The sequence below is a fragment of the Octopus bimaculoides genome, chromosome 5 (genome assembly GCF_046866305.1).
Source record: "Octopus bimaculoides isolate indiv1 chromosome 5, ASM4686630v1, whole genome shotgun sequence".
In the NCBI taxonomy this organism is placed as follows: Eukaryota; Metazoa; Mollusca; class Cephalopoda; order Octopoda; family Octopodidae; genus Octopus; species Octopus bimaculoides.
Window position 1 is genome coordinate 47927085 of NC_142932.1, and position 12500 is coordinate 47939584.

Here is a 12500-nt window from a genome sequence, read left to right on the forward strand (position 1 = left end):
CGTCTTTCTTACGCTACAACCGTCGCCGCAGCCAACTCAACTGCAAATACCAGCATACTTAATTACATATTTCTTTGTTTATTTTTAGTTTTTATTTATTTATTTATTTTTTTATTCACAGATATTTGCTTCATTCAGAGTAAATATTCGTAAAAAAAATGATTGCTATCAAAGACTGTTAGTTCTAAGACAGAGGGAGGAGAAGATAGAGAGAAAAACTTATTGCAAGGTTTTGATGTATTTGAAATTTTTCACGTAAATTTTCTCGTGAGAGATGTATGAAAGTCACATCTTCACATCCACTCGTCATTTCTGCAATTTTTTTTTACCAACATAGCTTTTGTATGAAAGGAATGACAGTAAAAATTACAATCTATGTAAGAATGCGTATGTACAAATTGGCGCGCGCACGCACGCACACACACACACACACACACACATACACACACATACTCGGTATATATGTAGAGCCACACACGATGAACTTCCATACAGTTTTCTTTTACATAGTTCATTCACCGGGAATTGATCGGCCTGAGGCGAAAGTAGTGGATGACACACTTTCCCAATATATATGTGCACGTGCGTATGCACAACTAGATGTGTGTGAGTGTATGCATATATATTATATATATATATATATATATATATATATATATATATATATATATATATATATATATATATATATATATATGTATATATATATATATATATATATGTATATACATATGTATATATGTATATATAGATATATGTATGCATACACACAAACACACACACACTTGCACTCACACACATACCCACACATACACACAGATACCTCCTTCTCTTACACTCTCCTGTCTTAGAAAGAACTTTTTCTTCAACCATTCCTATCCGGTTATTTCAAAATGTAACCAGATGTGGATCGTTGCCGATTTTTTTCCTCCATCTTCCTTTTCTCTTGGACTTTACTCTGTCTCCTGTTTCTGAGACAAAGAGCTTTGCTCGAATCATAAAACTACCTTTCCTTCCCTGAGCGTTTGCTAATACTTTGTATATACCACGTCCCCGCGTTGTTGTTTTTTTTGTTGCTTGTTCTTCGTTTTTTTTAAAGATTAACTATGTATGTATGTGTATATATAAGAAAAAAAATATATATGTATGTATATAATTTCAATACGGAGCAAATGATTCACGAGAAAAAAGTAATTCACGAAAAAAATTATTCGACGCAAAACGAATCAGTTGTAGCGTAGACTTCAACACGACGGTTTGGGAGTCTCTATCATGGTAACATGTGCTGAGGAAGCTGAGGCTATTTGCCAGTGCAGAAACAGACCCACATGAGTCAAATACTTGAATGTATGTTGGGAGATTGTCTTAGCCGGTATGCCTTTGGACGTTTGATTTTGTAGCTATTATGAGTGTATTCTTGCGATTTAAATAAGAGTTTTGACTGTTATTTCCAGCAGGTAGACATACTTAGCATGTCCTTTGATTAATTTTAATCCTTCATATATATATATATATATATATATATATATATATATATATATATATGTATGTATACATATATATATATATTAATACATGCATATATATATATACATATATATATATATATATATATATATATATATATATATATATATATATATATATATATATATATATATGTATGTATACATATATATATATATTAATACATGCATATATATATATACATACATATATGTATACATATATATATATATATATATATATATACATACATGCATATATATATATACATACATATATGTATGTATACATATATATATATATTAATACATGCATATATATATATATATATATATATATATATATATATATATATATATATATACATACATATATGTATACATATATATATATAAATACATACATATATATATATATATATATATACATACATATATATATATACATACATACATACATGCATACACACACACACACACACACACACATATATAGTTGAAATTTACGGATGATGTGTATACGCACGCACGCACACGCACACACGCATACACACACACACACACACACACACACACACACACACGTCTGTGTGTGTAGTTATGTATGTGGAAGTGCAAAAGCAAGCGTAAAAGTCGGTGAATTGTCGGAGTCAGTAGAGTATCAAATTAAAAGCTTTGTGGTATTTTATGTCAGTCCTGACGTCCCTAGTTCAAATACCTTCGTGGCCTTCTTGAGAAGAGTCCAATCTGTTGCAAGCATTCAAGCCAGAACTCCGGCTTATGGATACGTTCTACATATCCTCACGAATCTTTTGAAGTCGTGTAAAGGATTATAAAACACTGCCCTTCCTACCGACAAAGCAGTAAAAGAAAGGTTGAAAAAATAGTAAGGAAATGAGAGAGAAGTGGCAGGTTTTTAACATATAAGTTATTTAAAATATCTACTAAAATTGGCGAAATATGAGTGAATGAAACATGAAACAGACAGTTAAAACTTATAATGAAAAATAAGAAAACGAATTTGAATAAACCGCAAATAGAGCTGTTATAGCGTTAAATTTATACGGTTAATACTATATTAACCTAAATTCGTTATTTCATAATCACCATTCATGTAATTAATTATGTTATTGAAATATTCTTTAAAGTGTTTATTTAATTAGTCGTTATTTTACTTATTAATTAATGGTGTTATAATCGCTTATGTTTTCAACCGCCATTTCACTTGGTTAAAGGTTGATATAATTGTTGTTCCCAGACAGCTCATACTTAGGCTAAAAAGAAACCATAATAATTTTTTTTAAGGAATTTCCTTTATTTAATTTTGTACAGAATACGATTAAGTACATTTACATGCCAGCACCCTAGTTTTATAAACTAAAATAAATAAATAAATAAATGATTATGATAAAAATTCTTTCTACAATAGGTACAAGGCCTGCAATTTTGGAGCCGGGGTGAGTCAATTACATCGATCCCAGTGTTCAACTGGTACTTATTTTATCGACTCCAAAAAGATGAAAGGCAAAGTCGACCAAGGCGGAATTTGACCTCAGAATGTAGAAACGGACGAAATGCCGCTTTGCATTATTTCTGGCGTACTAACGATTCTGCCCGCTCGTCAGCTTGATGATGAGGATCATCATCATGGTTTCAAATTTTGACACAAGACCAGCAATTGTGGGGGAGGATACAAGTTGATTACATCGACTTCAGGGACCAACTGGTACTTGTTTTATCGACTCCAACAAAATAAAAGACAAAGTCAACCTCGGTGGAATTTGAACTCAGAACATAAAGCCAGATGAAATGCCACTAAGCATTTTGTCACGTGTACTAACAATTCTGTTTGCTCGCGGACTTGATGATGATAATAATAATAATAATAATAATAATAATGATAATGAGAAGAAGAAGAAGAAGAAGAAGAAGAAGAAGAAGAAGAAGAAGAAGAAGAAGAAGAAGAAGAAGAAGAAGAAGAAGAAGAAGAAGAAGAAGAAGAAGAAGAAGAAGAAACACCTCTTAACCTGTATTCATCTAATAATCCAAAATAAAGATAGGATTTTTTCTTAATGTTAAGGTAAATGATTATATTCAAATTACGCAATATAATCAACTCTATATTAAAATTTGTACGTATACAACATACTATCTTCGAAGCATATTGTGATTTTAACACACACTACATCTATAAAGGTACTTTTCGCGAGATGACCACTGGAGCTTCTAATTTGTCAGTGATATGACATACGTTAAGTATGTGATATAGATGAAACTTTTAATCTAGAGTTGCTTCTATTGCATAATTTGAATATTATTTAGCCCAGCAGTCACTTTACAAAAACTAGTGTATTATTTATTTATCTTACAATATACTTCAGTCTGACCGAAGAGACTTCTTATCAAGCTGATCCGGGTGCGTGGTACTGACAATCTGCAAAAACTACGAAATGCACATCTGTTAGTCTCTGGGTCGATTTCGTTTCATCTAGCTCTGCAGTACAGTTAACTGCCGATTATCTAGCATGGTTGAGACCCGGAGAGTTGCGGTTTTGTTATTTTGCCAAGATATCGATTATCTTTAACTCACTGTTAACAAAGAAACGGAGTAACTGGTCTTTCTGCTTTTTTTTTTATGTCGTAAACTGTCGAAAATCCAGCACAATCTTTTCACTCACACACCGCTGTCAAGTTTTTTCAACAGTTCAACTTTTTTCTTTTATAGACACTATACGGTGTTTATTTATGCTTTACACCATGAAAAACAGTCCCTTTATGCTTTGGAACCATGGCTGGGGCTAAAAATTAAAAAGGCATAACCATAAATGAAAAAAACAAACGAAAAAAAACAAACAAACTGTAAAGCCCTGCCTTTGTTTACAAATGATGCGTGTGTGCTTATGCAGCAAGTAGCGCCAACAAATTGTAGCGGCTGGTTGGTGCGGTGACCCGGCAATTTGAAATTATTAGAAATTTTTCTAGCCGAAATTAGTGTCGGATTACTGATTTTGGATCTTTATTAAAACGGGGGCCACATTTTTCATTAATGTTTTACGTAGTGTTTTTGGTACGGAAAGACTTTCAAACTTCGTATACTTATCTATTTTGTGTTATAGAACAGAAAAATATTTTTGTATTCGAATTTATTTCATGTAAAAAATTGTCTTATTTCGATAATTTCAACCAATCACTGACAAGTATTCAGTTGTTTGCATTTACTCCTTTGGCTCATTAAGCGATGTAAAGCGTATTTAATCTCCATACCTTCGTTTTATTTGCTTTTTTCATTTTAAATTTGCTTTAACCCTAACCCTAACCCTAACCCTAGGGCTAGGGTTAGGGTTAGAGTTAGGGTTAGGGTTAGGGTTAATTGTTTCAGAATCGTTTGTTTATGTAGTCGGCACTTAATGTATATCGGCTGAATGGACGTCAGTGATTGGTTGAAATTACAGAAATACGACAACTTTAACATGGAATAATTTATGGATTTCTTTTTTTTTTAAGAAGACTAAGAGAAAAAGATGTTTTATATGACACATTCTACCAGTGTTCCAAGTTTCAAAGCGTTTCGTTAATGAAAAATGTGGCCCCCGTTTTAAAAAAGATCCCTGATTTTGCTGGATTACAGGTTGTCGAATTAGTTGCAGTCTACTGTATATTATGATTTTAACACACACTACCTCTATAAAGGCATCTTTTCCGAGATGACTACTGAGCCTGTAACTTCTCAACGATATGACATGCGTTATGTCTGTCATATAGATAAATGATTATATTATTCAGACTACAGTAAAAAATATATGTAAAAAGTATATGTTTAGAGAAAGATAATACGAACACGAACCCAATGGAATGACTGTGAAAGGCACACACGATTAAATAAACATTAAGCTGGGGGAAATGTATACTAAGAGCCTAAGACATTATATCAACATTAATCGCGAAATGACTACTATGAAAATAAATATTTTAAAGAATGTTTTAAAGAACAGTTAATTACATGAATATTGACACAACGAAGTAACAGATTTAGGTTAATAACAGCCGTTTAAATTTATTATTGCAAAACTCTTATTTGTGTTCTATACATACAATATTTTAAAAAACTGACTACCCTAGTCATCGTAATTTCGAAAATTTTAATTAAAATAACTCGTCTATTACGTAACAACATTTTAAACTTCCCACCTCTATTACAATTTCTTACTCTTTCTATAACCTCTCCTCCTACATTTCTAGTCTCCCTACAATTTTATATCTCTCTCAGCTTCATACATCCCCAATATATCTTCTTTCATTCCCCATCTAATTTTTAAAGAAATGAGTAATATTTTTTTAAAACTAAATGTAATACGATTTGCAACGATTTGAAAGACGAAACTATAGCATTCGTGAATTTTTCAGCGTTATCCTTCATGTGTGTGTGTGTGTGTGTGTGTGTGTGTGTGTGTGTGTGTGTGTGTGTGATTGTGGTTGTGTTGACATGAATATTACTATGTTGTGTGTAGTCAATGGTTGATTGCATGTGTTTGTGAATTCACACATGTGTGCATGTGTGCTCCGTGTGGACATGTGTGCATTGTAGGTGTTATGTTTACTGCGAAGTGGAAATATGATAAAGTGTTAAAGTGGAATATATATATGTGTGTGTGGATGTATGTGCGTGTGTAGGCAGTGTATATGCAGGTGGGGATACCGAAGGAGGTGTTATGTATAGACATGTATATAACTATGTATGCATGCATGTATGTATGTATGTATGTATGTATGTATGTATGTATGTATGCATGCATGTATGTTTGTATGTATGTGTATATGTTTAATTACCATTCCATGCTTGTAGTTGGAGGGCTTGCGTGGTCCAATAACTCTAAAAGCGATATAGTCGGGAGTCTAGTACTCCTGTTAGAGCCATCTATAGCGGTGAGATCGAAGAAGAGAATCCAGAGTTAATACGCACAACGACCCTCCAAGACCCCGACGGAAGGCAGACAACAACAACGCTCGATTGCAATAACGTTTGAACTGGTACGGAGGGTTTATTTTTCTTCGGACCATTTAAGAAGGCGTTACTCAAGATTAAAAACGAATCAGCGACAGTCCGTTCCAAGTTCATTAGCTGATACTGTCTGTATCATTTTCATATGCGACCAGAAAATGGTCCCAAAACCAAAGTGTGTGAACAACCTGCAAAAAAAAAAAAGAAAAGAAAAAAGAAACCCAACAAAAACCAACCCCCACCTCAAAGAAATAACAAGAAACTGCTCATATTTTCTCCAACTGGGAGAAATTGAAACTCTCAGACACAAGAAAGAGCCAATAACAACGATATATACATCATATCTTTAGTGTTTTACTTGTTTCAGTTATCCGACCGCGGTCTTGAAGGGTTTAGTCGAAAAAATTGACCTAAATAAGTATGTATTTAAGTTTGGTACTTATTGTATCGATTCTCTCTTACCGAACCTCTAAGTTATGGAGACGTAAACAAACCGATAACAGTTGTCAATCAGTTGTGGGGCGAACACAAACAAATACACATGCCTACATGCACACACACACATACACACAACGTTGCTTGCACACAGTTTCCGTCTGCCAAATTCACTCACAGTGGGACCGAACTCGAAACCACGTGATTGCAAAGAAAGCTTATAAACCATATAGCTGTCTTCACATATGTGTGTATGTGTGTATGCGCATGTGTGTGTGAATGTGTGCGCGCGAGTGTATACATACATACATACATACATACGTACATATATATATATATATATATATATATATATATATATATGTATATATACATGCGCACGCACAGTATATATGTATAACATGTGTATGTATAAATGCATAAATGTATATATATATATATATATATATATATATATATATATATATATATATTGTATGTGTGTTTGTATTCCTTATAATATGCACACGTTGCTAATATTTTATTCTTTTACGCATTCCCTTTTCAGAGCGTGGAATTTATAACCGTCGGTCCCCCCCCCCCACACACAAACAAACACACACACACACACATACACACATACATTGTTTCTCAGTCTCTCTCTCTCCTCTCTTTCTCTCTCCCCTCTCTTTCTCTCTCCCCTCTCTTTCTCTCTCTCTTTCTTCTGTTTCTATCTCTTCCCTCAGTATTTGCTGGTTAGAGAATACAATTGCCATATGCCGGATGCTAAACAAACCCAAATAACGATTAATCTTCTCTACAGGTGCGAGGCTCATTGTTTTCTTTCTTTGTATAAAGGATACGAAATTCAGATGATTGAATTGACGTCACCACAACATTTGTTCTTGCTCAATCTCTGCCTTTTGCAAAGTTAAACACCTTTCACTCGCAATGATTTTTCATATTCTGGCATTAATGAACATTAAGGACAAACGGTTAAAAGACTGTCTGGAAGTAAACTAGGTTACATTCTTTGCAAAGATTGTAGCACAAACGAATCTAAAGACGCGACAATAATAATAATAATAATAATAATAATAATAATAATAATAATAATAATAATAATAATAATAATAATAATACCCCAGTGTCACTTTGGTGGCATACACTGGTCTCTCACTCAATAATAATAATAATAATAATAATAATAATAATAATAGTAATAATCCTTTCTACTAAAGCACAAGGCCTGAAATTTGGGGTGGGGGAGTAATTGATTGCATGAACTCCAGTATTTCACTGGTACTTAATTCATTGACCCCGAAAGGACGAAAGACAAAGTCGACTTCGGCGGAATTTGGACTCAGAACGTAGCGACGGGCGAAATACCGCCAAGCATTTTGTCCAGTGCACTAACGATTCTGCTAGTTCGTCGCCTTTTCATTAACCACAAAGGTTTACATTAAATAATAATAATAAGACAAGTGTTTGGTGGCTATTGGAACAGAATGCCCTGTAGAGCTTCTACAGAAAGTTTGCCTCTTAGGGACAGGAAAGATTATCAGGAGGGTTTTAAGCACTTGGAAGACTATTGAAAGCTTGTGGATACCTAAGGTTATTGGTAGTAACCCGCTACTTACATAAATTCCAACAGAAATAAGAACGAATCTGAGTCAAATCATTAATAATGTTACTATAATGGGCAGTTATGTCCGTCTGTCTATCTCCCCTCTTCAAGCTCAAACGGCTGGATCAATGGTCACGATGTTTTTTGAGATTACGTAGGAGGTAGCCAGGAAGATTTTTAGCGAACATGATGTGAAAAAATATGACTATTTAGTGGATATTGAGTTTTGTATTAATAAATCACCTTTGATTTTTTTTGTTAAAATTTATTGGCTACAAGGGCTGCATACAAAGCAAAACGGATGATACAAAGCAAAGAATTGTAAGGGTTTGCATAAAACGCGTGTAGACAATAAAGCACCAAAAATTATCAATAAAATAATAAATAAAAAATTTCCCCCAAAGGCGGGAGCACCAGCAAGGGGCAACCAAAAAACCCTATACACCTTGAACAACCCAACCACCTTGATCAACTCTGGCAGGTACTCCTCTTCATCAACTCCGGCCTACAGGCGTATGCTCAGGGTAGGCCCGTTCACATGGGGTATCCTCGTCACAATTCACCAACCTTCCCGACAAAAATACTGGGGGAAGGGGAAGCACTTCCCTCTCCACCCTCATTTTTCGATGAGAGCTTGGCCGAAGAGGAAAGTATCTGTTCTCAACCCTTTTGACATCGTTCAAAACACCACCTCTTTCGCTATAGCCATCACACAGACGAAAACTGCCAGCGCAAGGAGGAGGAGGAGAAGAAGAAGAAGAAGAAGAAGAAGAAGAAGAAGAAGAAGAAGAAGAAGAAGAAGAAGAAGAAGAAGAAGAAGAAGAATTTTTCTATTTTGGGCACAAGGCTAGTAATTTTGAGAAAGAAAAGCAAAGTCGACCTGCCAGCTCGCCGTCTTAATAATAATAATAATAATAATAATAATAATAATAATAATAATAATAATAATAATAATAGATGATGTTTCTAATTTAGGCACCAGACCAGAAAATATAGAATGAAGTGGTGTTAGTCGATACCAAACGATTCCAGTATTTCATAGACACCTAGTTTGTATTTATATTAGAATCATGGCAGGCAAAGCAGTCCAAGACGTGTTTTTTTTTTCACGTTCTTACAAAGAGGTAGAATTTTCTTTGTCTCGACATCTGAAGAATTGGATATGCTGCTACATCTCTCCTTGATGTCATTAGCCGTCATGACCGTGTGGTATGTCTTAATATCATCAGCTAGTAGGAAGTTGGTTCTATAGACCTTCGAGATTGTAAGATCCTCCCAGTGTGAATGCGTGCTTGCTTCTATGGTATCGCGCGATGGTGGAAGCGATGTCTTTTAGATATGAATAGGCGACCTTGAGATTATGGTAATTGAGAAGCTTATGGTATCTATGAGATCCAGGGAAATGTTGCCTAAGTTCAGAAAGCTTCTGGCTATGTTGGTAGAACATCTAGGTTGAATGGAGAATTGTGCAAAGTAACCATTCGTTTTCTAACTCTCTTATGCTTTAAAGATGCAGGTGGGAGTTCTCCATGTATACTAACTTGTTAATAAGCCACACCTCTCAGGAGCTTCATTGTAATGGGGTGCTACCATGTTAAAGATATCTCCATTTGACGACAAATTGGAAATTCTGCTGCTGATACTTGCTGATGATAGCTAGAGGGTGGCTGGAATGTTTATGAAAGTAAACCATTTCTCGTTGTGTTTTCTTTAGAGGTAGTTTTTACCCGTCTTTTGGTCTAGGGTAACATCCAAGACATCGGTCTTTATTAAGTTAGTAGTGACAGTTATGAGCAGACCGAACTCTTCCCACACACACACATGCACACACACACACACACACACACACACACACACACACACACACACACACACACACACACACACACACAAACACACACACACATATGTTTCTCTCTTTCACTTCCTCTCTCTTCCTCTCTCCCCCTCTCCCTATATATATATACATACATACACTGGTATGCACTTTATCCACTTCGAAAGGACGCTAGAAACCCCACCTCTTTCTTTCTTAAAAATATATGTGTATGTATGTGTATATGTATATGTGTATATTCACAATACTGTGATACTGTGAAAATACACACATGCATACATACATACATACATACATGCACATATATTTTACACGAGAGAGGGGGTGACTGTAGCGTCCCTTTGAAGAAGCAAAGTGCATACCAGTATTTAATCCAGTACACTCCCTCGCTTATACATTCAAGAAGTTGTCCCAAATTTAGAAATGAACATTATCCACAGACTGAGAGACTTCAAGGCAGTAATCGATAACTCAATTGGAATAGAATAAAGAAATGAAGCGTGTGTTGTGCGTGTGTGGAGAGAGAGAGAGAGAGAGAGAGAGAGAGAGAGAGAGAGAGAGAGAGAGAGAGAGAGAGAGAGAGAGAGAGAGAGAGAGAGAGAGAAAGAGAGACGAGGGAGTGAATGTGGGTAACAGGCCGTGAGATAGGAAGTAATTACATTTGGATACTTAATTAGTAAATGTGTATTGCTTGAGATTCCCTTATTTACTCTCCTGGTCGATGACTCAATCTTGCCACGAGTGAGTCGTTCCCAGCTCTGAGTCAGTTACTCGAGCTGAAAAAAACAAAAAGGGTTCGTCAGACGAAAACGTATTGAAACGGTCCTTTCAATGAGAAAATGGGAACACCTGCCGGGATAGGATTTCCACTAACATGCAATATCAGAAAATTATAAGTCAGATAACAACAAAAACATTATTGCTATTGCTGTTGTTGTTATTATTATTATTATTATTATTATTATTATTATTATTATTATTATTATAATTTTATAATTATTATTATTACCACCAATAATAATAATAATAGTAACAATAGTTCTTTTTATGCCGGTTGGAACCAGTGCTATTTAGCGGAATAAAGAGAGAAAATTGTAAGTTTCAAAGCGGTTCCAACTGAGAAATTCGAATGAAGCTGAGTTGCAGTTTTACTTTGATAATAACTTGCCCCTTCTCAGCTACTTTTATAATGAAATACGACATCAATAATAACTGAGTCAGCATTAAACTTGATGCGTCTAGGAAAGGCTTATAGGATGATTTTGCCAAAGCCGTTGATTAACTTTATAGCACTGTCTAGAACAGTTGTTCTCAACCTGGGGACCGCGAAGCGATTTTGCGGGGACAGCGAAGGTATCGGAAATTTTTCCTGCAATTGAGTGGCAAATCGCCAACAATTTTGGAAATTGTTTACATCAAAAAATAATCGTATGTTCATGGTGGGCATTATTTGTATGCATACGCAATTCTCACGTGCATTGCCGTAGAATATAGTATGCTGGTAGCTTGGCAATACCTGTCTAGACGTGCACGGTAAGGTCACACTCGCGGGTGCTCGCATGCGTATACAGCACACTGTATCGGCCGTTATGCTGGCAATTTCGCTCTCCAGTGAGTGGTCTTGATTATGGATGCAGCTTTAAAACACTATATATTCACAGTGAAACTTGATTAAGCAGACTTTCCTTTTTGCAAGTGGTCTTGTACGCACGTGTGATTTCATCAACTTCAATTGGTCTCAGACGATTTACCGTTACAGAGAAATTCATCATCTTCGTAATCTAATGTAAGTTTACATACACTGTTTTATGTTATCGTGCGTTAAGGTTATGATTACTCGATCATGATTCATTTTCAAAGTAAAATAAAGCTTTCAAGTCGAATAATTTTGCCAAATCGAATGTGAAGATGTAGTTTATCAATTACCATTAGTTGCACGGTTGACACCATGTAAATTTCTGTTTTTTAGAATGAATCCAAGAGAGAAAATGAAATACAACATATCCTTCTTGAAAGTTGGCTTTACTGTTATAATTTCAAATGGGGAGGATACCACTATTCGGAGAAAAACGATAATACTTCTAAGGAGTGCTTTTTGCGCAAAACGTTATAACATTA

The 12500-nt window shown here is 34.9% G+C and overlaps 1 protein-coding gene across 12 annotated transcripts in view; it reads right to left on the reverse strand.

Moving 5' to 3' along the window:
- Positions 1 to 12500, reverse strand: part of LOC106876553 (major egg antigen) — a 223475-nt gene that overhangs the window by 71609 nt on the left and 139366 nt on the right. For 2 of the 12 annotated variants that reach the window (XM_089352203.1, XM_089352206.1), the window contains one exon: positions 11042 to 11158. The exons of the other annotated variants lie outside the window; for them this stretch is intronic. The gene's annotated coding sequence lies outside the window, so the exon portion shown is untranslated. The remainder of the gene's footprint in view (positions 1 to 11041; positions 11159 to 12500) is intronic. 12 annotated transcript variants of the gene reach the window in all.